The sequence below is a fragment of the Coptis chinensis genome, chromosome 4 (assembly GCF_015680905.1).
Source record: "Coptis chinensis isolate HL-2020 chromosome 4, ASM1568090v1, whole genome shotgun sequence".
Lineage (NCBI taxonomy): Eukaryota > Viridiplantae > Streptophyta > Magnoliopsida > Ranunculales > Ranunculaceae > Coptis > Coptis chinensis.
Genome location: NC_141459.1, coordinates 107,602,130 through 107,628,892, shown reverse-complemented (window position 1 = coordinate 107,628,892; position 26,763 = coordinate 107,602,130). Strand labels below are relative to the sequence as shown.

The window sequence follows — 26,763 nt, the reverse complement described above, 5'->3', positions numbered from 1 at the left end:
TTAGATCTGTCTAAAGTTTTAAAATGTCAGACTACAATGTCTTATAAAACTACAGATTAAATATGAAGTCAATCCAATAATAATTTGACTTCCATCTAGTAAGAAACTTCAGCCTGCGCAGTGTAGTTTTTCAGGTCACCCTTTTTCAGTTTATCTTCTTCTCAAATATTCCTAGTTAATATAAATAACCAAACCTTAATAAAATTTAAGAGGATAAATCCAACACACACAAGATAAGTGTATTAGTACATACCAAATTATCCACCAGAAAACCAACGTGGAAATTACCCATTATATTTTAATTGTTAATCTTGACACCATATCAAACAACACTTGCATCATCCGTTCTAACCGATCTTTTGTCAAACCACAAGACATTAATAATTATGATAATAGATCGTATAAGCGAATATATATCAAAGAGAAATAAAAAGAAATATCCACTCACCCGAGATTGCAAAATTTGAATATCTATAATAGAAGACCGATAAAATGATGTCGTGCCGATAATCCTTAACTTCTTCTTCCCTTAATTTTTCTTCTTTTGGTTGCTAGGGTTTTCTACTCAAATTTTAATAATTATTTTCAGATTTTAAAATCCCTAAAATACCAAAACCCACCTTTTTAAGTCATAAAGGGCTTCTATTGTGTATTCCAGAAGGGCCTAGGTCCACACACAAATACACGGGTCGGTTTTTCTCTTCTATATTGTGGACTTTAATATGAATAAAAAGGCCAATAATAAAAAAATATATAACCAAATATGAAACAAATGAATTAAATATTAAAATAAAAAGGCGGGGTGTTACACCCAACTTACTGGGGTGCTGATTCTTCAATCACAAATTGTCGATTACTCCACTACTATTACTCACATGCATGAAGTCTCTGACTGAATTTTTTTGTTCTCCATTTTGTCAGATCTTTATAAAATGGTGTGTCCTGAAAATGATACTTCTCTAGATATTAGGATTCTTGTTGTGATCAGGGGCGGATCTAGGATTTTAGATAAGGGGGGGGGGGGGGGTGCCATAGAGTTAACCTTTAAAGATTTTTTTAAGAACCAATAAGCTAGCATTGATAAACAAAAGAATTATTGTTTTTATTACCTTACCCAAAATGGACAAAATAGTGTTTTCACTATAGACCTAGACAAATATAATAAAGAAATGTGCAAGAATAACATAACACATTAGCATCACACTAGTGAAGTTTTGACCTGCGTGGATTCTTATCAAATACATCTATTATTGCATCCAAATCAACTTCTTTAGCAAATTCCCGTTCAATGTAAATAGTCATGCAATCTGCAAGAAATTCATCCCCCATCTTGTTACGAAGTCGTATTTTGAGCAATTTCATAGCTGAGAATGCTGGCTTACGTAGTTGTCGTGAAATAGGAAATGTCAAGACAAGACAGAATCAATCTATCAATCAAATAATAGATATTGATCTTTCTTGTTTCAACTAGTCTTTGACATAATTCGGAGATGGTAGACAACTTCTGAAAAAAAGAGGATGCTTGAGCACATCAAGTTTGTAATGTTGCGGTTGACTTCTCAAATGATGTATCTCTTGTTTAGTGAAGTCTCCACAATAAAACTTTTCTCGAGTTTGCAAATGTCATCAATCTTTGAAGGACTTAAAAGCATCTTTCGGATCCAAAGCGTAACTAAGATAAAGAAGCTCTATTGTTTCTTCCGAAATCATATTTAATTCCACCAACCGGTAATCTATTACAGCATTAAATAACTCGACGCGGTAGTGGTGCTCAACTGCAATGTAATCTTTCTGCTGGCAAGAATGACCTGTACCCGCCATGTGTCGAGCACCCATATCAGGGATATCAATGTCATGTTTTTTGCAAAACAAAATCACATCACTAAGGAAAGCGTCCCAAGAAGATCCTCTTAATTCTTGAAGAAGTGCTTTCGTACTGGAGACTAAGCTGATAGCATTTAAAATGTCTTGTGACTTTTCTTGCACGGCTTTACACAAGATATTAGTAATTCCCATAGTCTTATGCAATAAATGAAAAAGAAAAACAAACTCAAAACTTTTCATTGCAAGAATAACACATTTAGCTTCTCCACGCATAGAGTTGTTTGACCCGTTCTTCATGACGCTTTCAAGAACTATACAAATTGAATCAAACATCTCTTTCAGGCTACAAACCGAAGCAAAATGAGAACTCCATCTAGTATCTCCTGCTCGTTGCAAAGTAGAAACTTTATTAGCTCATTTTCCAGTAACAAGTTCACCACTAGCTACCAGCATATCAATTTCATTTTTCTGAGTATCTTCCAACTCCCCGCTTACGGCAGGGCAACATGAAGATTAACAATAGAAGCCAACTTGGAAAAAAACAACCAAACATCAGAAACATCTTTAGAAGCCGCAACTAGAGCAAGTTGTAGACGATGTGCAAAGCAATGCACATAATATGCATATGGACACTCCTTCAGAAACAATGCCTGTAATCCATTCCATTGACCACGCATATTGCTAGCACCATCATAACCTTGACCTCTCATATTTATAATATGCAAATTATGGCGAGCAAGGATATTGCATATAGCTTCTTTCAAAGTTAAAGCACAAGTGTCTTTAACACCAACAATACCAAGAAAATACTCTCTAACAAAACCACCTCTATCAACAAATCTTAGGACAATCGCCATTTGCTCCTTGTTTGAATTATCTTGTGCTTCATCAACAAGGACACAAAATTTTGCATCACCAATTTCCTCGCGAATTCTCTCTCTCACTTTATCGGCATAGATATGCAAAAGTGTCTTTTGAATTGAATGTGAGGTATATGTGGCATTTCTCGAGCATCTTTTAATAATTCGCAACCTTGTCATTCAACATCGCTTGCAAATCCCAACACTCTTTTTGAAATTTCCACCATTTTTTGACTTTTTGGACTCGTCATGGCCTCTAAAAAAGAAATCCCTTTGTAGTGCAAAAATTGAATACACTCAAGAATAGCTTTGACTAGCAAACGGTTCTTAACAACCTCTTCTTTAGATAATGTATTTAACACATTATCTATATGTCGAAAGGATTCATGAAATTTTCACAAGCTATCATCATGACGACCACCATGAAGTGAGCATGGACCTCCTTCATGTTGCAAAAGGAACACTTCTTTCCATTATTAATCTTCTTCCAACATTTAAAACCTTCAACGGTGAATGCAGGACGCTTCGATTTGTTTCAAATATAAAACATGGAAAACAATAAGCTCTATCCGTATGGAGAGTGAGTACTCTAGCCAAGGAAATAGTGTGAACCAAGAGGAGTTGAACCAACGAGTTTGCTTTCCTCAATATGGTGGATGGATACTTTTTCTCACTGAGTTCAAGTAACCAACACCCCTTTCCAAGAAAAAGCTCGTCGAACATCATCTTGTTGATTAACCGGGTAATTATATATTGGAGCACGTTTACCCTGGATCACGTTCAAATAAAGATGTGGAGTCAACTTCTTCAACACTAACTCTTTGGGATTGAGGAGAAGGTTCAACTTGCTTCAATTTCAACAACTTGAACTTGTGAAGGAGGTTGGCCATCTCTATCAAGTCTTGAAATATCAAGACTAGATGATGTAGAAGTTACATCATTTTCCGGGGTGACATCTTTGGGTTTAAAGAAGGAAAACATGGTTTTCATTTTCTTACTTGAGCTTGATGTTCGGACATTCTTACCTAAGATAGATCATAATAATTTAAGAAATCAATAGTTTGCTCTATACTAAAACAAAAAGAATATCACAATAATAACTACAATAATATTCAACTAATTAAATAAGACAAAAAATTAAATGACAATCTAATACTCCAATATAAACTATAAGTTAACAAGGCAATAAGTCAAGTAGAGAACACATTAGTATTTGAAAATTGAAAAACAAAAACGAAATAAAAAATATAGGCATAATACAAAACAATTTACCTTAGCCTTTTGCTAATGAATAGCCGAATATGAAATAAAATGATAAATAGGTTAGGCACGGAATTGGAACTGCCGACTGGAAGAAGATAATAATAGATAACAAAATTTTCTTTTGTGAACAGTACCGTCAGTACGAGTGTACGACACAGAGGACCTTTTAGTTTTTTTTTTTGTTGACCTTTCGGTTTTTTTTTTTCGGTTTTATTTTTTTGAGAATCTTGGATTGTGAGTTGTGAGAAACTGTGATAGAGGGATAGTGACATGTGGGCCCCTATTGTGAGTTGTGATTTTTTTTTTAGGAAGTTAGAAACAACAAACGTGACAAGACCAAACTAGAATTGATTGTGACTTGTGGGCCTATCACCTATGGGCTAGTGTGCATAGTACTATTTTTTTTTTGGGGGAAGTTTGGGGGGGGGGGGGAGGGGCTGTAGCCCCGGTCAGCCAACCTTTAGATCCGCCCCTGGTTGTGATGATTCCCAAGTATGGAGGAGAAACTATCAAGAAAGCAATGTTAGCTGGCGCATTTTCATTCTCATTATTCTTTTTGTGTATCATTTGTCATCTTTTGGTCTTGCACAAGCTTCGATATTAATTTTACGCTGATGTTTGGAACCAAATATGCATTAGTTATCATATGAGTAGAAATTTGAGAATTGTGAGTAAAAAAATCTGAGATCATCATGTAAGCATTCACGTCTAACCCAAATAAAAAGGAGGAAGGGGTTAAAACTAAATAAAGTGAGTGTATCTATTGGATAGATAAGGCACAAGTTGCTCAATTACCCGCCTAGTTAATCTCTTTTAAAAGCAAGAAATGGGCCTCAGACCCCTCAATCCAATCCGGTTATATGTAAACTCCTCCCTCACAAATCTATCCATATAATCTCTCTATTATTTACACCTTGCTAATTAACCTCCCTGTTTTCCAGATTATGAGCAATTTGCGGTTTAATTCTTATCCTCCGAAAATTTCTATTTCCCATTCTACCATTTTCATTAAATCAAACCCTTAAATTAACTGGAGATCCTTACATTGAATAACACATTTCCAATAAAGCAGACAAACAACAAATCACTACCAAAAAAATGAGTTTACCCAAGAGACGCCATAAAAATACCCGACGGATTCCGTCGGTAGGACGTTACCAACACATTTTGTCTGTCAGGTATAATCTGACCATTTGTCGGGTAATCTCTCTGGGTACCCGACGGTTCTACAAGAGTTGTTAATGGTCGGCATATCTCTTCTAAATACCAAGCGACAAACTAATTTCGCTTCCCACCTATTTTTTTTGGGAAATTAAAAAAATAACCAAAAAAGACTCTAAAGCTAACTGTTTAGGTTGCATCGAACAAAAAGATAAAAGTTGTCTAGTCACATCCATCGAAAGTATTAACCTTTCCTTCAACCACCGCTCAATGAATCACATCCATCGGCAGTATCCGAAAGATATCTTTCTCACCGTCTCTCTCAAAAAGCTTTGATTTTCAAAGTTGGTTCTCTTATATATTCAAGCTTAATTAATTTTTTGTTCTCTTTGGTTTTACTTTAGATATTGATTCTCTTAAGTAATTTTATAGGTTGATTTAAAGCTCAAATTACTGCTAGAGAAAGAATCAATTTTTCAGGTTAGGTATTTTTTTTTTCTTGAGATTTCCTTTAGATTTTAGGTTGCTTTATAATTTGTTTCAATTGGTTACTGTTATTTCGTTTCAGGAAATGAATTAAAGCTTGGTTTTGGTGTTGGGTTAGTCAAAGCTTCAGCTTTTGGTTAGTTCTCTTTGGCTAGCACCCTGCTATGTTGCTCTTAGATGAATTAGCTTGGGAAAGTTGGCCACCACTCTTCGCTTGGGTTCCTAAGTGCTCCTCGAAGTTCAACTCATCGCACCACACAAGTTCACAGATCTTTCAACTGCGTAGCATGAAGCTTGACCTGTTTGTGGTCTTGAAGGTTTTTATGATTGAAAGTTTTCTCCATATAACTTAAATAATCAACGAACTCATCCGACGTGACTCGACCATTCTTTGGATTTGAATTAAATTGCCTCGCTTATTGTTTAAGTCTATTACCTTGGCAACACCTCCCTCGAAACCTTCCCCGATTTTAAGATGTTATTGTTGTTTGGTTGTGGATCGGTGCTTTTAGGAGGTGCTGAATGCACCTGGAATAACCTCCTAGACAGGAAGATTGACTCAAAGGTATTATCCCTTTTTGTTCTGTTAATAGATACATATTTTATTTTATAGATGCACCTTGGTTCGGTTCCTCAATATGCTCAATAAATGTTCTATTTGGAAGCATGGTCCTAATAACATTTGATTTAAATATTCAATTATGTTCTTGGTGTAGGTGCAGGGTGTAAGGGCTTGTTTTTGTCATCTCCTTTTTTTGCGGTTGTTGGCTTCTCTCTCTACCCTTCCTCAGCAGAAATATCTTTTTTTTTGTGGAAGGGTGAGTCCGGTGATTCATAAACTTTAACCTTTTCAAAAACAGAAATAAATAAAAGTAAAGATTGTGTTGCCTACTAGAATCACTAAGCTCCATACAAGTAATGCATGACGTGATTTATTGTGCATAACTGAATTTGCATTTTGATGTGCAGTTATTGACATACAAGAAATTGAACTTCTAATATTGTTAGTATTAGTTCAAGGGACTTAAAACAAACTTTTATTATGTTGTGTGTGTGTGTGTGTGTAGGGGGATGCATACTAGATTGATTGAAACTTTAGCGCCTTGCTTTTTGATTGATCACTCACTTATTCATAATGTTTGTTTCTATTTTTCTCTTTCAGGAGTGATGCATTGTGCGAGAAGAAATGCTTTGGTGGTGGACTGCAAAAGGCTTGCATGATTGAAACAACTTTGAGGATACTGGGAGATGCATACTGGATTGATTGAAACTTTAACGCCTTGCTTTTTGATTGATCACTCACTTATTCATAATGTTTGTTTCTATTTTTCTCTTTCAGGAGTGATGCATTGTGCGAGAAGAAATGCTTTGGTTGCGGACTGCAAAAGGCTTGCATGATTGAAACAACTTTGAGGATACGGTACGGAAATGCAGGGATGAAGTTTGGTGTTTTTCTTTCTTCGTAAGTGATTTTTTTCATTAATGGTTAAACAATTAATTGCCATGACACTTTTTGAACTTGGACGTCAACTTTAAAACTTTTTAGTTTGGCTGATTTGAGTGGATGAACTTTTAATAACTGTTAATGAGTTTATATAGTTCATTGTATTCTTGTACTCCCTTGTTGCTCATAAAAAATAATTAGGTGATGATGTAAAAGAAAGATGTGCACTATACTAGTAGTTCTAAAATTGGATGGACCTTAGGACCTTTACTTGCAATTTTTTCATGTTGGTTTTACAGCTTCCGTAGTGGACAAATATAATGACCTTTAATTGTAAACCATTACTTGTTTTCTACAATTTTTAATCGTTCAGTTTTTACTCTCGGAATTTAGGCGACACAAAAAGGTTGTCATGTTATGGTGTAGTGTTTATGGGTTAGGGTTTAATGAATTGATGACTTAACAAAATGTATATCTTTTGCAGACTTGCAACAGCCACTGCATTATAATCCAAAAAGTCTTGAATGTGAAGCTCCTCGTTAAAAATCCTTTGGATACAATAGCTGTTGAATGTGGTGCTTCCAGGTAATTTGTAACGCCCGTATTTAAAATATGTAATTATTTATTTATTGATTAAATTATTTATTTAAAAATTTACTGGATTGGCTTTGGATATGTGGGCCTAGTTTCTGGGCCCGAGTCTGTGTTGGGCTTGGGTTTCAGACCCAAATATATAATCACATTGTTCTAGAGAATAGGGTTCTTAGATAATAAAAAATAATAATAAAAAAAAATGGAGGCGGCTTGTTTGCTCGAAAGCATGGAAATGACGACTTCGAATTGGGAGGAATTTAAATTGAGTCAAGCATTACAAAGCGAGTAGTTAATTTTCATTTTTTCTCGCTTTATACACACAAGTAGTTTTTTGTAGAAAACATGTTTTTTCGCTTCATTTAGCATTTTTCTTCTCTGTTCTCTTCAACAATTATTCTTCCTGTAAATGCTTAAAACTTATGCGATTTGTTAGGACTATCAACACCCGTAGGTGGTTGTAGAGGGAGGCGCGAGCCCCCAAACCTCCTCCCTGTAAAAACGTCATTACTGTGATACTGAGAGTTGGTTTTATATGCGATTTTAATTGTTGTGGTGGTTTTGTATTGTTGTTTGATGTCGGGGAATCAAGGGATGGAGGTTGGTTGTTGGTTGATTGGGTAGGTGTGGTTGAAGCTTTGAACCGGCAGTAATGGTGGCGCGATCCAGCCAATGAAAAAAGTGAGTGATGGAAGTAAATCGAGTTTTGTGTTGATTAGAATTGTAGGGCTTGCATATAGACTAAAATCAATGGGTTTATGGTTGATTGTAGTGTGTGGGTGAGTACTGATGTATGGGGATGTGGAAGTTTGGAGGAGGCGCGATCCAGTTTGAAAGAGGGGATGTGAGGTGAGGAATCGAGTTGGAGCTTTCATTAAAGCTATAGGGGTTTTGATTTGGAGCAAAACCGTTGGAAGGAGGAGAGAGATGGTGTGGTGGCCGGATTCTCGCCCGGTGGTGGTGGTGAGGTGAGGGAAGAAGAACCCGATGGTTTTCCTTGGGCCTGGGGTTTGGGCCTTAGGTGGTTTAGGTGGTTGGGCCGGATTCTTTTCTTTTACTTTTGGTTGGGCCAAAGTCTTTTGGTTTTGTTTTGAGTCGGATTAGATTAAGTGTTGGGCCATTTTCAGTTTAGTCTTTGGGCCCAAGATTAGTTTAGTTTGTTATGGGGCGCTTTTCATTTCTTGGTTTGTGGGCCGAACCAATTAAGGTTTTGGGCCAATTTAAGTTTCATTTTCTGTTAGCTTGGGTCGAACCCAATTAGTTTTCTTTGGACCGATTTTTCTGTTTTTGTTTTGGGCTTGGTCCATATGTTTTAAAGTGGGTCAGGTTGATTCACTAGGCCAGTGTAGACTTTTGGGGCCGGGTTCTAAGGTTTGGGCTTGGCCAGTTGGGTCCGAACCATGACCTTAGCCATGAGCCCATGAACCATGCACCTTTGACCTTAGCCATGAACCATGGCTATGACCCTGAACCGTTGAACATAGAAACGCATAAATGACTTCGACCATGATGTGTTGACTTTGACCGCCGGATCGTGGAATGTTGACTTTTTCCAGTTTTTCTCATATTTAAGAATATGGACAAATATAGTAATAAAATATTGTCGAATATTATATAACATTGTTTGTCATTTATCTAATTAAGTTTTGACGTGAGTAGTGCAATATAATATTGGCACGTAACTAGAGGGGAAGTCTGATAATAAGAATTTGATATATATGTTTTTATGAGTATTAAATTATATACAGACTTAGATTTATGGACTGTTTAATTGTGCTACGTTTTATGTTGTAAATTGTATGGACAAATCAAATGCTAAAATGCTGTGGAAGCTTGTATAAATTTGGTTGTCAGTATCTAGGAAAGATTTGACGTTGATGTTGTGTATATTTTGACACGTGACGAGATAAAAACTTTAGGAGATATAATATTCTTAAAACGCTACAAAAATGTTATGCGATATGTTTGAAACAATTGTGACACTATGTAATATGTGGGATATATATATATATTGAATGCAATAGTTTTGGAGACATAGATTTATATAAACACTCTATTATTATATGTGTGAGATGCTACTATGAGGTAGTATAGTATTGGTGAATATTTTCCCACGGGAGTGTGGCGTAGTGCAATAATATATTGGCACGTGAAAGAATGAAGGTGGTTATGAGATATAATTGAGATATTTCTAAATATGGTGGCTTAGTGCAATAAGGTATTTGACCTGCACGTGATATAGTGAAATTATTATGAGTCATTAATGTATGACACTTGAATAAATTACGTAACGAAAATCCTAGAACCTGACTACCACAACTCATGTGATTTGCCCTGTGTGGCCGTATGTGATATGATTGGCCCTTCTGGCATTTCAGTGAATCTGAATGGCCTTCGGGCGTAAGTAATGTGATTGGCCCTTCTGGCGTTTCAGTGAATCTGAATGGCTTTCGGGGCGTAAGTAATGTGGTTGGCCCTTCCGGCGTTTCGATGAATCTGAATGGCCCTTTTCGGGCGTAAATTTAATAGTGGCTTGATTATTCCGTTAAGCAAATAGAACGAGACGCCGATATTTTATGCCGAATAGTGGCGATTTTACATAATGGCTTCCGTGTGAGGGTTACGGTGTGTGGCATCTCGCTCAGGGTAGTTACGCACAGAGTGGTTCATTATGTAAGGGGAGGCATGTGGATGTACATGTTCGGCGTTGGGAAGCGATTGTGGTAGCCAGAGAAACTAGGTAAGACATAGATAAGACGTGATTTTAGGGACACGCAAAGAAAGCCTTAAATAATATAATTATGGTAATATGTTGGTTATTTGTTTAGTTAGAACCTAAGGCGCCTCGATGGAGGAACTACATGCCTTATTTATTATGAGTATAGTTTGTTGTATGGTTAGTGGGGAGTTAAGGCGCCTCAGTGGAGGAACTACCTGCCTAAATTATTGTACTTAAGGATGTTGTATTAGTCGTTGAAAGTTAAGGCGCCTCGGTGGAGGAACTAATTGCCTTATGGATTTTGTATATATATATATATAATTATATGTTGTATTTTAGGGCTACTCACACCAGCATTTTTATAATGCTGACCTGATTTGCATGTTTACTTATCGGGTGTGTTCATTAAATGAACATAGATGATAAGTCTTGACATGTTTAGTGTTGAAGAAGATTGGTTGTTGCTTGTGGTTTGCGTTAGCGGCACATTTCAAGATAGGCTTTGTTTCCCTTTGAGGTGATATAGATTTTCAGTTGAGATAAGGTTATTTGCATTTTCATTTGTTAATTTTTGTAATGAAGATGACTTTTGTTAATTTGAAATTTTTATTGGTTTTTAAATTATCCACATATTTAAACTGTTTATGGGTTTTTGGGAGTTGAGAGTGCGTCACACCTCGAAGATCGAAGAGTCGGGAACAAATATTGTTTTTCCGAATTCTGTCGAAATTCGAGGTGTGACATAATTGCTTGAAATTCATTGTTAGACCTATGAACAAATTATATCCACTTTTTCTTTTTCCTTAGTTTCCTTAGTTGGTTTGTCCCCAATATGGAGTTTTTTTAGCAACATGCATGTAAAAGAGGATTTCTATGCATGTCTTCTCTGTTATAGGGTACCATCCTCTAAGGTTTACAAAGTTATTCCTCCCCGCCGCAATTGATGGCTGGGGTTCACAACTTAAGAATATTTCAATCTATGCATGTCTTCTCTGTTATAGGGTATCATCCTCTAAGATTTACAAAGTTATTCCTCCCCACCGCAATTGATGGCTGGGGTTCACAACTTAGGAATATTTCAATCTATATCATGGGTTGGTTGTATCATTGGAATAAAATTGGCAACAAAAGCTATTAAGAACGTGAGTGCCTAGCAATCCATGCTGATGTTTAATTGTTTAGTAGGTTGTTTATAAAATAAGAATTAGTATGTTCATGCACAGAGTACCTGGAATCATTTTGAGATTAAGATTACAGAAGTCTGATAAAAATGTTTGAGCTATCCACGACTGTGATTAGTAGTAGTTTACGGCCTTTTCCTTAATGTTCTTTTATCATGTGGGGTTCAAGTGATTAGTAGTAGTTTACGCCTTTTCCTTAATGTTCTTTTATCATGTGGGGTTGGTAGGAAACTGAAGTCAAAGGGAAACCGCATCTTGGATCGAAACAATGGTAGAAAGTTAAAATTTACTTGGTTTTTGTCAGGGTTTGGCCTCGGAAGTTAAAAAGTGTTAGAAGACTCTGTTTTGTTTTATGTAAAGAGCTTGACATCCTTGTAGACTTGGGCATTACAACAATATGGAAAGATGGTGTTATAATTTCATCGAATCATTGTTGTTACACTTCCTTTCTACTTGTGCTAGATACTAAGTGTAGCACTTTTGTAATAATTGTGATGTTGGCCTGAAAAAGAATGTGATGTTGGGATCTTTTATTAAAATCCCAATATATATATATATATATATTTAAAAAAAAAACTAATTTCCGACGGACATAAACTGTCACAGGTATACCCGACGGTCAAAGACAATAGGAATATCCAACCGTCTAAACCTAATTTCCGACGGACATAAACTGTCACATGTATACCCGACGGTCAAAGACAGCAGGAATATCCAACGGTCTAAAGCTGTAGGAATGTCTGTCGGCAAAGATCATCAACGCCGACGGCCTATTCTGACTGATTTTAACCGTCGGAAGCCTATGCCGACCGAGCATTTTCCGACGGTCTTGCGGCAGTTTTGGTCTGTTGAGTAATACCTTTCGTGACAGCCATAGTCAGTCGGGTAAAGTCGTTCTTTTTATAGTAAATATTCTTCATCCTTACACTAAAAAAGAACACCGATTTCATTGTGACAAAAAATGGGTTTATAAATAACCATTTTATAGATACAAAATTGAGTGGGGGACTGGGGGAGAAGTTGAATCTACCTATTGCTGGTAGTATATTTGTGGAAATGCCCATGGGGAATACAATTGCATGAACCACAATCATTTGTCTATACATTTATCTACTCGACGTTTCTTTGATACCACATGTGTGTAACATTATGATTTTTGGTTATATTGGTGAAAGAATCATAAAGATGTACCAACTATTATACTCTTTTCATTAATTGCTTTGGGCGAGACAAGGGTTGATGGATGAAGGACATCGTGATTGGAAGAGGCCATGAGCCTACTACTGCCATATTCAATTTGTTCATTGGTGGATACTTTCCATTTCTAAACACAAGATGTTTTCAATTCCAGGAATGAACTAGCCATTTGCACCGTACCAACTTTAAAATCCGAACAAGCTCGACTTCTAATTTTCATGTGGAATTTAAATTTACATAGTAGTGTGACATGACAATTTGAATTTACATATGAAATTTGAATTTTACAGAGTAGTTTGATATATGAAAAGTTGAATTTACATATGACATTTTAAGTTTACATAGTAGAATTATTTGTGAAACAAAACAAGCCTAATGAAAAAATGTATGGAAATATATTTTTACATATTAGTTTTTGAAACTAAACATGTCGGTAAAAACTTAGATAACCTATGAATTTTCATAGTTGTTTAACCTATGCAAAATTGTATTTACATATAAAAATTTAGATTTTCGTAGTAGATTACTAAAATAAAACAATTCTAATATCGGACGTATGCTATGAAAATCTTAATTACACAAAAGATTAACCTATGAAAATTTTAACCCACATAAGATGTGATGTAGGAGTTCTTTTTGTTCAAGATGGATAATGGCTATTGAAAAAATGAAAAAAATACGGTTTACAATAACATTTTCTTTCTGACATTAGACTACATTTATTTCCACAAAGATGAATAACAAATACGACTCATGAATCACCATTGTAATCATACAACTTTCACCCAAACCAAATGCTCAAACCCTCGCATTTTTTTTTGTATGTAATGACCTTGTATTATGCAAACTTAAAACTACATAGCAATATCACTGCATTTTCATGGACGTTTTTTATAACATCTGAGTTCTGAAAGGTGGCACAGGCTATGCAATGAAAATTCATACTTTCATATGCAAATATGAATTTACATATGCAAATATGAAATTTCATATACATTTTTTCTGACATCCGGGGTGACACAAGTTATGTAAATATGAATACATATATGAAAATATGAATTTACATATACACATGGATTTTCACAAACGTTTTTTTTTTGTCATCTAACAGGCGACAGTCTATGCAAATCTAAACTTACATATACAAATATGAATTCTGATCAACTTTTTTCTGACATGGCTATGGAAATCTGACAAACGCATCAGGCTCATTTTTTTCATTACATCCAGAATTCAAAGTTCAAGAATTCAAACAAAATTAGTATCCAAAAGTTACATTCAGAATTCAAAGACAAACTGACATTACAAAAAAGATCAAAGATTTACGTTCTTAATTCAAACAAAATTAGTATCCCAAAGTGATCCACCAGACCACCAATAAAACACAACACATCATTTCATGATATTATTTCTTTGCTTCTTCCTCCCCATTCAACTCAGCCTCTCCAATGTCATTCAACAAAAACTATAAAAAAATTTGTCAAAAAAGAGTTTCTTTCGTCTTGGCGATATGAACATCTCTAATTCTTCATTTGAACTCTTGAAAAAGTGTTAGCATAGGTAAAACAGTATAACAAAACACCTTGGTAGAGCTAGTAGGTTTTACCTCCTGTTGCAATAAAAGGAAAAATAATAAATAAGTCTGTTAAACTGACATTTCAAAATTTACTTTCACATATATGAAAATACAAATTTAGACAACAAATTCAGCTATGCAAGTAAATATACGAAAATATAAATTTACATGGTTATTATTGTAACCAAAAAAGTACTGATGAAAGCAAACATACATATGTAAATTTACATTCACATAGAAATATGAATTTACATTCAAATTTGCACAGGCAATGTAAATATGATACAAATTCAAATCTTCATTGTTTCGGCAGTAACCTGTTTCAACACAACGAGAGCAATGATAAATAACACACTAAGAAACAGAGAAATTTGATGTTGGGGGAGATGAAACTGAACCAAATAATGGCTGCCTACGTACCCAAGATCTATTATCTAGGGATCAAGTTTCAACGTAGTTCCTTATTGTGAGAGAGAATATTTTTTATGAATTAGTAGAGACTGAGTCCTAAGAGGACTGTGTTTGTTTGTTCAAAGAATTGTTATCTCTTTGAACTTTTATCCTTATCTTCTATAATAATGAATCTGGACATATTCATAAATAGACCCGAAGAATTGGATGGATTTAGGATTAAGCACGTGGGCTTAACTGTTGGATCGAACCCTAGTATTGGGGGGATTCGCGATTATTAATGAGCCACAAGGTGGGGGTCTATACATGCCCTTTGGTCTTTGGTGGATGAAGCAAAAGCCATGTGGCAAGTTAATATAGAAAAAAGAATGGAAAAACATTTATTTAAAATAAAAAAATAAAATAGAATAAATGTTACCAAGTATTGGCGGGCGTAATCTCATTGTCAAAGGCAACAGTAGGCGATGATAAGAGACGAAAATTATTGGCGACAAAAGACGGAAATAATTAGCGGAAATTATTGGCAGAAATTATTAGCGAAAATTATTGGCGAAAGTATATTGGCGGAAATAATTGATAAAAAATATTGGCGGAAGTATATTGGCGGAAATAATTAGCGAAAATTATTAGCGGAAGGGTGGAAGTTATTGGCAGAAATAATTTGCGAAAAATAGTGGCGGAAGTTAATGGAGAAAAATTTTGGCGAAAATTATTGGCGAAAGGGTGGAAGTTATTGGCGGAAATAACTTACGAAAAATATTGACGAAAATTATTGGCGAAATGGTTGAAGTTATTGACGGAAATAATTTGCGAAAAATAGTGGCGGAAATTAGTGGCGAAATTTTTTGGTGGAAGGGTGGAAGTTATTGACGGAAATAACTTGCGAAAAATATTGGCGGAAATTATTGGCAGAAGGGTGGAAGTTATTGGCGGAAATAATTTGCGAAAAATAGTGGCGGAAGTTATTGGCGATTTTTTTTGGCGGAAGGGTGGAAGTTATTGGCGGAAATAACTTGCGAAAAATATTGGCGGAAATAATTGACGAAAATTATTGGCGGAAAGGTGGAAGTTATTGGCGGAAATAATTTGTATAAAATATTGGTGGAAGTTAGTGATGACATTTTTTGGCGGAAGGGTGGAAGTTATTAGCGGATGGCGGAAATAATTAGCGAAAAATATTTGCAGAAATAATTGGCAGAAGGGCGAAAATTATTGGAGGAAGGGCGAAAGTTATTGGCGGAAGTAATTGGTAGAAGGGCGGAAATAATGTTTTAACGTAAGAGATTGTGTGAGGTTGGCTAAAAGCCTAAAACTAATAAAGTGGTAAAAGTAATAACAAGGTAGGACCGGCCAAATTGGAACTTGAAAAACCATATGGGTTTGACCGTGTTTAATGAAGTAAAAATGCTTGGCCGGTTTAATAGGATGTAAGTATTGATAATGGATAGGACCGGCTAAAAGTTTGGGGAATAGAATTTGTTGTAGTACGTGGTTATTGAGCTGGTCGTAGATAGATATTGCCAAGATGGCAAAAAAAAAAAACCCCCCCAAAGTGAATATGTAGGGCCGGCCTTATCTATTTTGGTGTTGTTTTTGGTTTGAGAAAGAGACAAAACACATTATACCGTCAGGTTTGAGAAATAGACAAAACACACTAAACAATCTGGCGATTTGAATTTTTTAAAAAGGTGAAGAGCAAACACAGTAGTATAAATAAACAAATAAAATAAATTTTTTGAACTTGTTCAAATTTAGAGTAGAGTCCCATTGCTCGAGGGAAATAGACAAAATAAGATCACAGGTCAAAACAATATTATTAGGAATAAACGAATAATCATAGAAGATGAAAATAGTAATAATGATACAGAGAAAGAAGTGAATATTTCAAAAAAGATGAGAACGTTAAGAAAAATATATTATGAGTTACAGTTGAAAGACGACGGTGAAACTTATAAATTTTTAGAAGATGGGTATAGGAGAGAAGAAAGCGTAAAAGGAAAGGAGAAAATTGTGTCTAAAAATTTAGAGAAGAAAGACGATACTATACAGGTTGGAGTTGGCATTTTAGCATTGAAGGAAAATCACAAAACGCAAGCTGAATCCAACAATTTAATCGATGTGACAACTAGCATGCAACGGGAGAAAAGGAACGAGGTAAATTTTGGGTCTATTTGTTTATTATTTATCTGTAACATGCATTTTAAGGTTACGTTAATATTTCAGGTAGTGATAATAATGGAAGAATTAAATGAGATGGAAGAACAGGAGCGGAACGCCGTTGTAAGGACCGAAGAATTAGAAGAGCTGAAATCCCGGGTGAAAACGCAGGAAGAAGAAAACGAAAAGATGATTGCAAAAGTGCTGGGGTTAGAAAAATAATTAAGTGCTGCTAAGAAATAGAATGTGGAAAACAAGAAATTGTTAACACAAGCTTCTCTAGAGATAGAAAATAAGGAGATTGAATGGATGCAAACAGTTATGCAAAAGGCTGATGTTCTGGAAGAGAATGAAGAGAGAAAGAATACTTATAATAAATTTAAATTGGCTGATGTTCTGGCAAATTGGCATATTTCACCCTCGAACTTGTCAAGTTTTATCACTTACCCCCCTGAACTTCACTTTAGGCAATTTTAACCCTGGACTTGTAAAACGTATCCAGCTCCATTTTTCCAGTTCATTTCCGGACTGAAGAGTGGCGTGGAATTATATTTTATGACGTGGCAAAATGAGAATTTGACACATGGCAAAATTAGAAATTCCACGTCAGAAAATATAATTCCACGTCACTCCACGTCACTCCACATCACTTTTTGGTCTGCGAGAAAATGAACCGAAATATGAAGGTGGGTACGTTTTACAAGTACAGGGTTAAAATTGCCTAAACTGAACTTTAGGGGGGTCAGTGGTAAAACTTGACAAGTTCGAGGGTGAAATATGCCAATTTGCCTATATTTAATGTATATGGCGATTGTTAAAGTTGCTCCGAAAGGTGTGCCTTTTCTAGAAGGAAAGTAATAGAATGTTGATTGTGTAATAAAAGTAGGAAATATAAGACCAACCTTTAATGGAAATGCAACATCACTTCTTGTTTTTGATCTTGTGTTGTTCACTGCATGTTGATAGGTAATATTGATAGAAAAATATGATGGCGATATAATGGGGGAATGCAGACGCCCCCAATATAAAATCAGTGTAAGAAAGTGTAAGTCTCGCTGCCATTGTTGTTATTGAAAAAACTAAGGCAAAGGGGCCACAGTGGTCCTTAATGACCTTAGCTATTCAGGTGTAACAACACATGTACCAAAGGTGAGGCAAAGGTCCGAATTTTCCATGCAGTGCAAGATTGTCATTCTTGCACTTGGACCAAACTAAAACACAACGTCGTTGCCTTAGTAGTGGAATTCACACGGATATTAAAATTTGAGAGTGTTCCAATAACCGTACCGAGCAAGAATAGCCATCTTATTGAATCGGATTTTCTTCAAGCAGGCATGAATGCGACATACTTGGACCGAAGAAGGCATAATATGGATGACCTCTTTGCAATTAATGCTAATGAATGACAATATTGTTGAAAGGAGGAGTACATAAGAATAAAGTAATGCAATAAAGGACAACCAAACATATGAGAACGGAAATTGAATGTCTTTATTGATGGAAAAAATGTAAAAATGTAAAAGAACTTCGTAACGGTAAAAATGTCGTTTGAGTCTGTTTCAACAACAACCATCGAGATGTACTGGAAATCAGGTCTGTGGCATAAGTACGGTACGTGTTTAAAACGGTGTATTTGAAAAAAACTTAGTTCGTGTTTTAAACGGAATGTCTCAGGAAAAAAACGGGGAAAAAAACGTAAAAAAACGTGGGGCATAAAAAACGGGTTTAAAAGCGGTAAAAGCGGGTTTAAAACGTATAATACGCATAATACGTAAAAAAGCGGTAAAACCGATGATAAAAATATAATAGATAAAGAATTTGATTTTTTTTTATAAGAGTGGAAAAAAGAATTGACACATAAAATAAAAATAAAAATAATACAAATGAAAGAAAATTCAAATACATGAAAGTATCAAATTATCATTACTCATCCAAATACTAAAAGTTTTAGATTCAGTACCAAAACACGACTCTAAATAAGATACTACTAATTACCAACCATAATGGCATAATCAATATCTACAAATAAGTTAATAACTTTAAAATTTATTATTAATTATTAATAGTCCAAAACAAAATAAAACTGTCTCAATAAGTCAATCTAACGCCCACTCTTCAAAAAGGTAAACTCCAAAACCCTTTTTTCTTCTTCGTGTTTTCTTTTAGATTAAAAAAAAAAAAAAAAAAAGGAAGCGATTTTCAAAATCTCGGGTTTTAAACGTTTTTAAGTTTAAAACGTTTAAAACGGGTTTTTTTGAAAAACCCGGTTTTAAATGGAACCATACGCCTTGCCAATATCTCGGGTTTTAAACGCGTTTTTTTCAAAAAAACGCCGAACTTGGTGACAATGGTCTGTGGATGAAACTGATTCAGCGCCATATTCCAGGTTGAAAGGTGATAACCCAGCTGAATACTTCGGCGTTGTACTATAAGTCTGCAAAATTACAGGTAAGTCCTTTACCCAATTCCCCTTGAGAAACTACAAAGCTCTTCATGCCCGTGACCATTATTTGTGGAAGTTACATCGAAAGGACTTTGTGTTAAGCGGGGTGAAATCCATTTCATCCAGAAGATTTAAATAGAGAGACGCCCCCAGTCGAGCCTATGTGGATGATGACACCTACCATTATCTCTTACAAGAGTTGGAGATTTTAGGCGGTACACACGTTTGGGTCCAACTGGAGATTGTCTTTTTCTTTGCGAGTAACCAGCCTATCCAGGTCGATAGCTTGTCTGGGATCGTGGTCTTTCCTCTAGTTATACGGATACTTCTTCCCTATCGGATCGTTTTTGCCTAGGATGGCGATTTTCCTCAAGTCAACAAGGTCGGCCTTCCCTGTCAGGTCGGTCTCATTTGGGATATCGGTCTTCCTTATACTTTCTTCCGTGACACCTTCTTTCCCTGTTTGGTCGGACCTGTCTGGGATGGCTATTTTCCTCAAGTCAACGAGGTAGGCCTTCCCTGTCAGGTCGGTCCGGTCTGGGATGACGGTATTCTTTATAGTTTCTTCTGTGATGTTTTTTTTTTCTTGTCAGGTCAGACCTGTCTGGGATGGCGATTTTCCTCAAATCAACGATGTCCCCGCTTCCCCGCCGCGAGTCGGACACATGCGGGATGTCGATCTTCCCATCATGTTAAACCCGGCCGATGACATTTTTTCATAACTTATCAAGTACCCTTTCTTGACCGTCAAATTTTAAATTCTGACAGCCTTTGACTCTCTATCGTTAAGTTCTTTTGCAATCAACTATTTTAAGCATTATTATTCGTCGAGTTAAAGTATTTGCTCGAAACGGCTAAACGGCTCCCATTATTGCCCATGGGGAGAAGGATACCTTTATCTCTTAGTGGAGTTAGAGATCTTTGGCGTGATGCGCAATTAGCTCCGACCGGTGATTGTCTTCCTCTATCCACAGAAACCAGCTGCCTGGGCGGTGAAATCACCCACCCTCGCGGGGTGGTCGGTATAATTATGCGCTCTTCCATGTTTTGTTGCTCTTGTCTCACGATGCCCGCCTTCCCAATCATGTCGGACATATCTCGGATGGCGGTCTTCCCCGAAATTGCGGCTCTTGGGTAAATCTTTCCTTTGAGATCGGACATGTCTAGGGTAGTAATTATCCCCTTGATCCGATTCTCCCCATAAGTTTGGGTAATAGGTCATTATTACTTTTAGCGTGCACTGTTTGGCTTGATTAGGTTGAGAAGTAGTACGTTGCTAAGAACGATGATGTGGATCTTTAAGACAGTCACATACACTGGAATGGCCTGCATCCCTGCGTGGTCGTCGTGATGTAGTTGAATTGGCAACACCGTCCACCGGCCTATGCCTCTTTGCCAGTTTACTTCTCAAGTTCCTATTTAAATTTTTGACTCGTCGTAACTCACGTTCCACCGTATTAGGGGTGTATTGGTTGTTACTATCACCTTTTCCATTAGTTGGTGTGAGAGTAATGTCCACGTCCATATCCATGTCATTACAGAGGCAATAGCAGTGGCGGAGGCAGTGGAGCTGTAGTTTGATGTTGAGGATTTATCCTACCAGTAGGAGCGACTCGATTGTTCAACAGTTCTTGCATTGGGCTACTTGAATTTCGAGGGTTGCGATTCCTATTGGCAGGAGGAATCTATTGACTGTTCGGTTTGCTTATTGTGTTTACCATGTTGATTGTTTCACGTGATAATGAATTCTAAAAATCCACAGACGGCGCCAATTATGTTTTAAGCAAGAATTGCTTCAACACAACGAGCAATAGTAAATAACACACTAAGAAACGAAGAATTTGATGTTGGGGAGATGAAACCGAACCAAATAATGGCTTTGCCCTACGTGCAAGATCTATTATCTAGGGATCAAGTTTAAAACGTAGTTCCTTATTGTGAGAGAGAAATATTTTTATGAATTAGTAGAGGCCGAGTCCTAAGAGGATTTGTGTTTGTTTGTCCAAGAATTGTTATCTCTTTGAACTTTTATCCTTATCTTCTATAATAATGAACTGAACATATTCATAAATAGACCCGATAATTGGATGGGCTAGGGGTTAAGCGTGGGCTTAAGCTGTTGGACCAGAACCCTAGTATTGGGGGCTGGGATTAAATGGGCTTAATGAGCCACAAGGTGGGTCTATACATTCATATCAACTACAGAGTGTCAACTAATATCAATTTCAGACAACTTAAAATATGATTCTCACCTTAAGTTTCGTTTGTTTACAAACAAAATTTAAAAAAAAAATGATTTTTACCTTCGATTTCGTCTTTTTATCGATAGTTGCTTTCTTTTTTGTTTGTGACATGGAAACTTTCGATTTTTTTGTTTTGTTGGGTCTTTCTCTCTTATTTTTTGGTTGTTTTGTCATTTTAATTTGGTTTTGCAGGATATCTAGGGTTTACAAGAATAGAAGATGCGGCTAGAAGAAAGATAGAAGATAAATTTGAGATCTAAGGTTTTATGTGTGGGGGGTATTTTAGTCAGTTTGGGTATTTTAGAAAAATAGGGACTTTTTATGGGTTTGTACGTAATGAGGAGGTTTTTATGCTGGTTATGTATCAACCAGGGAGATTAAACCCAAAATCTGCTTTTAAAAGCCCATAGTCGTCGTTTTGCCTCTCCAACTCATTTTTTCTTCTCGTTCTCCTTTCCTAAATTGTACTCTCAAACTTCAGTTTTCCTAAATACTGTCTTAATCTCCAGCCAGTGCACCTACACACTGTGCACATGGGCAACCCGTGTCTCAGGCTTAACTTGATTTCTGTGATGACTTGAAGTATAACTGGAATTTTTTAGCCCAAAACTTTCTTCAACCAAGCATCCTATTCCTCACGCACTATCAGCTCAGCTTGTTCCTGGACAGAACATACCTAAATCTTATACCCAAGCAGTGAAACATCGTGAATGGTGAGAGCTGTGGTGCAAGAGTTTAGTGTGTTCAACACTGTGCTACATGGACTACCGTTCCTTGCACAGAATTTGGTTGATACATGTCAACAAGAGTTTTAAACTTCTACATTTATAGTTCTTTGCAATTTCTTGTCCAATTCCCTTCAATCTTTCGGTCTCTTCTTCTGATCTTGTTTGAATATGTGCCAACAATCATTGTCTGACAACTGTGCAAACCTGTGTATATAAATTGAGCCGATCATCATTGCAACTGCCGCGTTACGTGTGGTAACGATGATTTTGCTTGTTCGCTCACCACCATCCAAAGCTAACTTCAATGGCTCCCAACGATCGAAATCTCCATTCCAAACATCATCTAGCACGAGCAAAAACTGCTTTCCCTTCACTAAGTTACACAAATGCTAATGTAGAAGTTCCCACCCAACCACATTTTCTAATAGCTTGTGCAATGATTTCTCTGGCAATCCTTTCAAGATCAAAAGGTTCAGAAACACAAACCCATATTTTCAGTTCAAAGGTGGTCGTTATAGTTCCTTCATTAAACACTAGCTGCGCAAGAGTTGTCTTACCAAACCTGCCAGTACCAACTATTGACAAGATACATGAACCTGAGTTTCTTGTTGACTAGTCTCGCAAAGTAGCATGCTTAGTATCTCTTGTTTGCCGAAATCTCAACCATATATATCCAATACATCCACACCAGAGTTAGTGAGTTGTCGAGGTTCCTCGTGACTATGACTCTGAACGAGGCTTAGTTGATCCTTGTTGAGAGCTGTAAAGGTGTGATGTGATATTCCCTTACACACAGTCTTTGGGGGACTGATATGGATGGATGGGTGAGACCGAGTTCGGCTTTTGGAGCGAACTGCCTACGTATCTTACTCTGGTTCTCGGGGTCAGAGTAGAATCAGGTCTGGCGTAGTTCATAGGAGTGGTATTTATAGAGATTGAAAGTGTATCCTCACCCTCCACGCAAAAAGGATGTCACCAACGGGTGTGGATCATGGGAACACGCGAGAAAATATCTTCATAGTCCTTTGTGATGATGAGGAGTGGCGATCAATGCGAAGCGAGTAACTTGGGCCGTGACCCGATGGCCAGCGGTTAGGATGAGTGCAAATACACCTTTGGTCATGATTGCTTATGGATAGAAGTGCAGTCATTTGCTTTGGCGTAGTTCGCATGATGTTGCGATGCGTCTTGTGGCGCGATGTTGGCTAATGGATGCGACACAGGGACCATAGGTCGGTGCATTAGTTCGGCATGTTAAGCGTCTTTGGATAGAGAATATCACTCCCCACTACCCCCCCTCGGTAGGTTGTGGTAACGACCTGCCGAGAGAGAACGGATAACTTGCGTCTTGTGTGATATTTGGGAAGCGGCCCACGATCGGTGTTGAACAGTTGGTGTTAACGGCGTCGCTAGTTAGTATGATCGTGTGGACGCGTGTCGCGTACGTGGCGAGGATCTGGCGATTCGCAGAGAAGAAAAAAACGTGGGCGCCCGTTTTTTGGGGATCGCGAAAAAGACAAAGAAACGATTACTTGGAAGTCGTGGATGGCTAGGGCTGGGTGTAATCATAATGCCTTGGAAACTGGAGAGGCGGTTGTTCAAAAATCCTACTTGCGTGGACCGAGACTTCATTTTCTTTGCCCGGTTGGTAGAGAACTTCATTAAGCATCAATCTTGAGTTTAGTGCTCGCCATTTTGAACCCGTTTCCCTTGTTTGGTGCTAAGCTTCGCTGCTAGAGTTGTTAGGGTACTCTGTTAGATACTAGTAGCTAGATTTGATAAGTTTAGAGGAGAAAAGATGTCGGATTCGATGACACTCGTTGAGCGAGATCCGTGAAAGTTTCCCTTGGTTGGGAGGATGAGGAGGAGAGGATGAATCGGTTGGTATCACGGGGTGAGGGTGATGAGGCTGCGAGTGAGGAAGGCGATGCTCGACCGCTTTCAGTAGTTGCTGGCGATTAGCACCGAGACGCGGTGAGAGGTCGCCTTCGGCGGCCGCCAACTAGGGTCGTGGATAAACCTGCACTTTGAGGGCGTTTCCACATCCGGGAGGAAAAGATATGGTATAACCGTAGGCGGTGCGGAGATCCACGAGCCCGACGAGGCGTCTCGGGTGTTTAGCGATAAATACGTCCCCGCCACGGGGTGATCGTCATGCGGGGCAGGTGAGGGCGTATGACGATACCATTTTCGAAGTTGGTTTGTCAATTTTGAACCACGTGGCAAAGCAGCGCGCGATTCGTTGGTAACACGTGGCGGTTGTTGAAGGTGTTCGACCTGTTGAACGCCAGCGGTGAATATCGGATCGAAGTCGCTGATATTATTGAGCACTTCACCTTGAAGCGATCTAGGGCATTTAACTTTAGCTTGCAAACCCGAGCTACTCTGTCACCCGTTCTGGATGGAGTGAGTAACGAGTCTTGGGATAAAAGACCGTTCCTGTTAGTGGGTAACTATCTTGTGCGAGTGGGTTCGGTGTTGACAAAGCGTGTGATTTCACTGGTGGGTACCAGTACGGTTTCTTTAGGTTTAATCTTATTAACAATGGATCTGTATTGATCTAATATTTGTTATGTTGTCTTTTGTACAGATAACCGTCCCGCATACGAGGGAGGCGAACCGAAAAGGTGATCGAAGCTTAAGCTAGGTTGACTTCGGGGCGAAAAATTGCGAAGTTGCCGGAGGTCGCCCGAATTCTTTAAGGGCGTGGAGGGCCCGTCGTTCGGAAGGAAGAAGCTCGGAGAAAAGTAGGGCTGCGGGTAAGGGAGCGTCCAAAGTACGTGTTATGGAGAAAGGCGTGATCGGTGACCACGGTGAGAGGATAGAAACGGGGCGTCTCTTGGGGTGGCGACCCCTCGACTTCTTTGGGACCCTCGAGGTGCAGGTGAGGATGGGTCGGGAGGATGCTCCGTTCGGCGTGGAGGGCGCACCCCTCCGGCGTTCAGATACCGACACCCTAAGACTGCGGTGGTGGCCCGCCGCCTGGGGTGGTGAGGTTCGAATGGGTGGGAGGCGGCTTCCCGGCCAAGGTCGAGGCCGATGCCCGACTTCGCTCCAGTTGAGGGGCGGCCGGAGGTCCGGAGGTCATTCGACCCGGGTGGTTAGGGATGGCGCGAGCAAGATGAAGGGGAAGGTTGGCTCGAGAGATACCGTAAGGGCCGTCCGTCTTGCAAGGACGAGCCGAGCGCAACCCGATGTATGTGGAAGAAGTGGCTGGGAAGAAGCGCTATGTGAAGAGGTCGGATGCGATTACAAGTCTGCACCATAGCCGCTTGCTTGTTGGAAGGATGGCGCTTGATGGTGATAGGAAGGACCTTGACTCCAAGGAACTAGAGTCGAATCTTGAGGAAGCGGTGGATAAAGGCGATTTACTTTGGTAAGTGGTAGTGTTATTCGCGATTGTGTTATCCCTTATTGTACACTTTTGCTTATCGTTTGTTTGTGGTACTATGTGCGAAGCCGCTGCAGATGGTTGCCGGTATCGGCGAAGACAAGCTGCCTTGTTTGCCGAGATGGAAAAGTCGGAGGTTGAGTCCTTGAGGGCTCGAGATCTCCGATCTCCGGCGATCTCAATCGGAGAAGGTGGAGCTGAAACGCCAAGGCGCAACTAGTTACACTTATCTCTAGAGGGCGTCGGCCGTGAACGAAGGCGGGTTTGGCCGAGGTGAGACATGGTCGATGATCGAAGAAGAAAGGCATTCTTTGCTAATACGCTTCGCTGCGTTGTAAAGCTCTGCAATGGAGGCGAAGGCGCGCCTATCTTGCCATCCGTCTTTGAAATAGAGGAACTGGAGGCGAGGTATGGCGACTTTGCCGGAGCCAGCTTCGAGGACCTGCAATAGATCGACAGTCGACTTCGCTCGAGGTTTGCGTCTTTGGTTTCGCTTCGTTCTTGCTCTCCTTGGTGAGGTGGTTCTTGGATCAACCTCCGTCGTTGGCGATGCGGGTGGGGCGCTAACTAAGCTGATTGAAAAGCGTCTCACGGTGATCCGAAGCTGTTCCCCAGTCTTTGGGCGTCCCTCCGGTTGAAGGCTTTGAAGATCTTTGTTTGAAAGTTGAATGTCCGGTTTTCGTTTGTAAGCGGCCTCGCCTAAAACAATAGAGCTGTTTTTCCCGGGTTACAGGCAGTTCGTCTTTTCTTTATGCGTGCTTATAATCTTGATGTTTTAGCCGGGCTGGATTTTTCAGGTAGACCAAGACTTCGGCTTATCTGGCGACTGGTGGCCGGATGGGTCTTGATTTTGCTAACCTGTTTTATATTAATGCCATGTTGTTATTCGTTGTTTTTCTTCCTTGCATCTTTGTATATACGTTTGATTTGTATGCCCCTTTGGGTTGGTCGACTTGTATCAATCTTGAATCGTTTTAGCGCGTGAGGCCGGTGTTAAGCGTCCTCTAGTTACTTTCGATATTAGTACGAGAGTGTCTTGTGAGCAATGGTCACTTCCATTCTGATCGCGTAGCTTGGCGCGTCGCGGA

General features: G+C 38.4%; 1 protein-coding gene and 1 long non-coding RNA gene across 2 annotated transcripts in view; both read left to right on the top strand.

Annotated features, from left to right (window-relative positions):
• The window catches only part of LOC147506830 (uncharacterized), a 73,707-nt gene that overhangs the window by 38,544 nt on the left and 8,400 nt on the right, over positions 1–26,763 (top strand). The window lies entirely within an intron of this gene.
• LOC147506831 (uncharacterized) lies at positions 5,144–5,800 on the top strand. Its single transcript, XR_015220850.1, has 3 exons — positions 5,144–5,452; positions 5,541–5,588; positions 5,677–5,800. It is a non-coding gene; the product is annotated as an uncharacterized LOC147506831 (long non-coding RNA).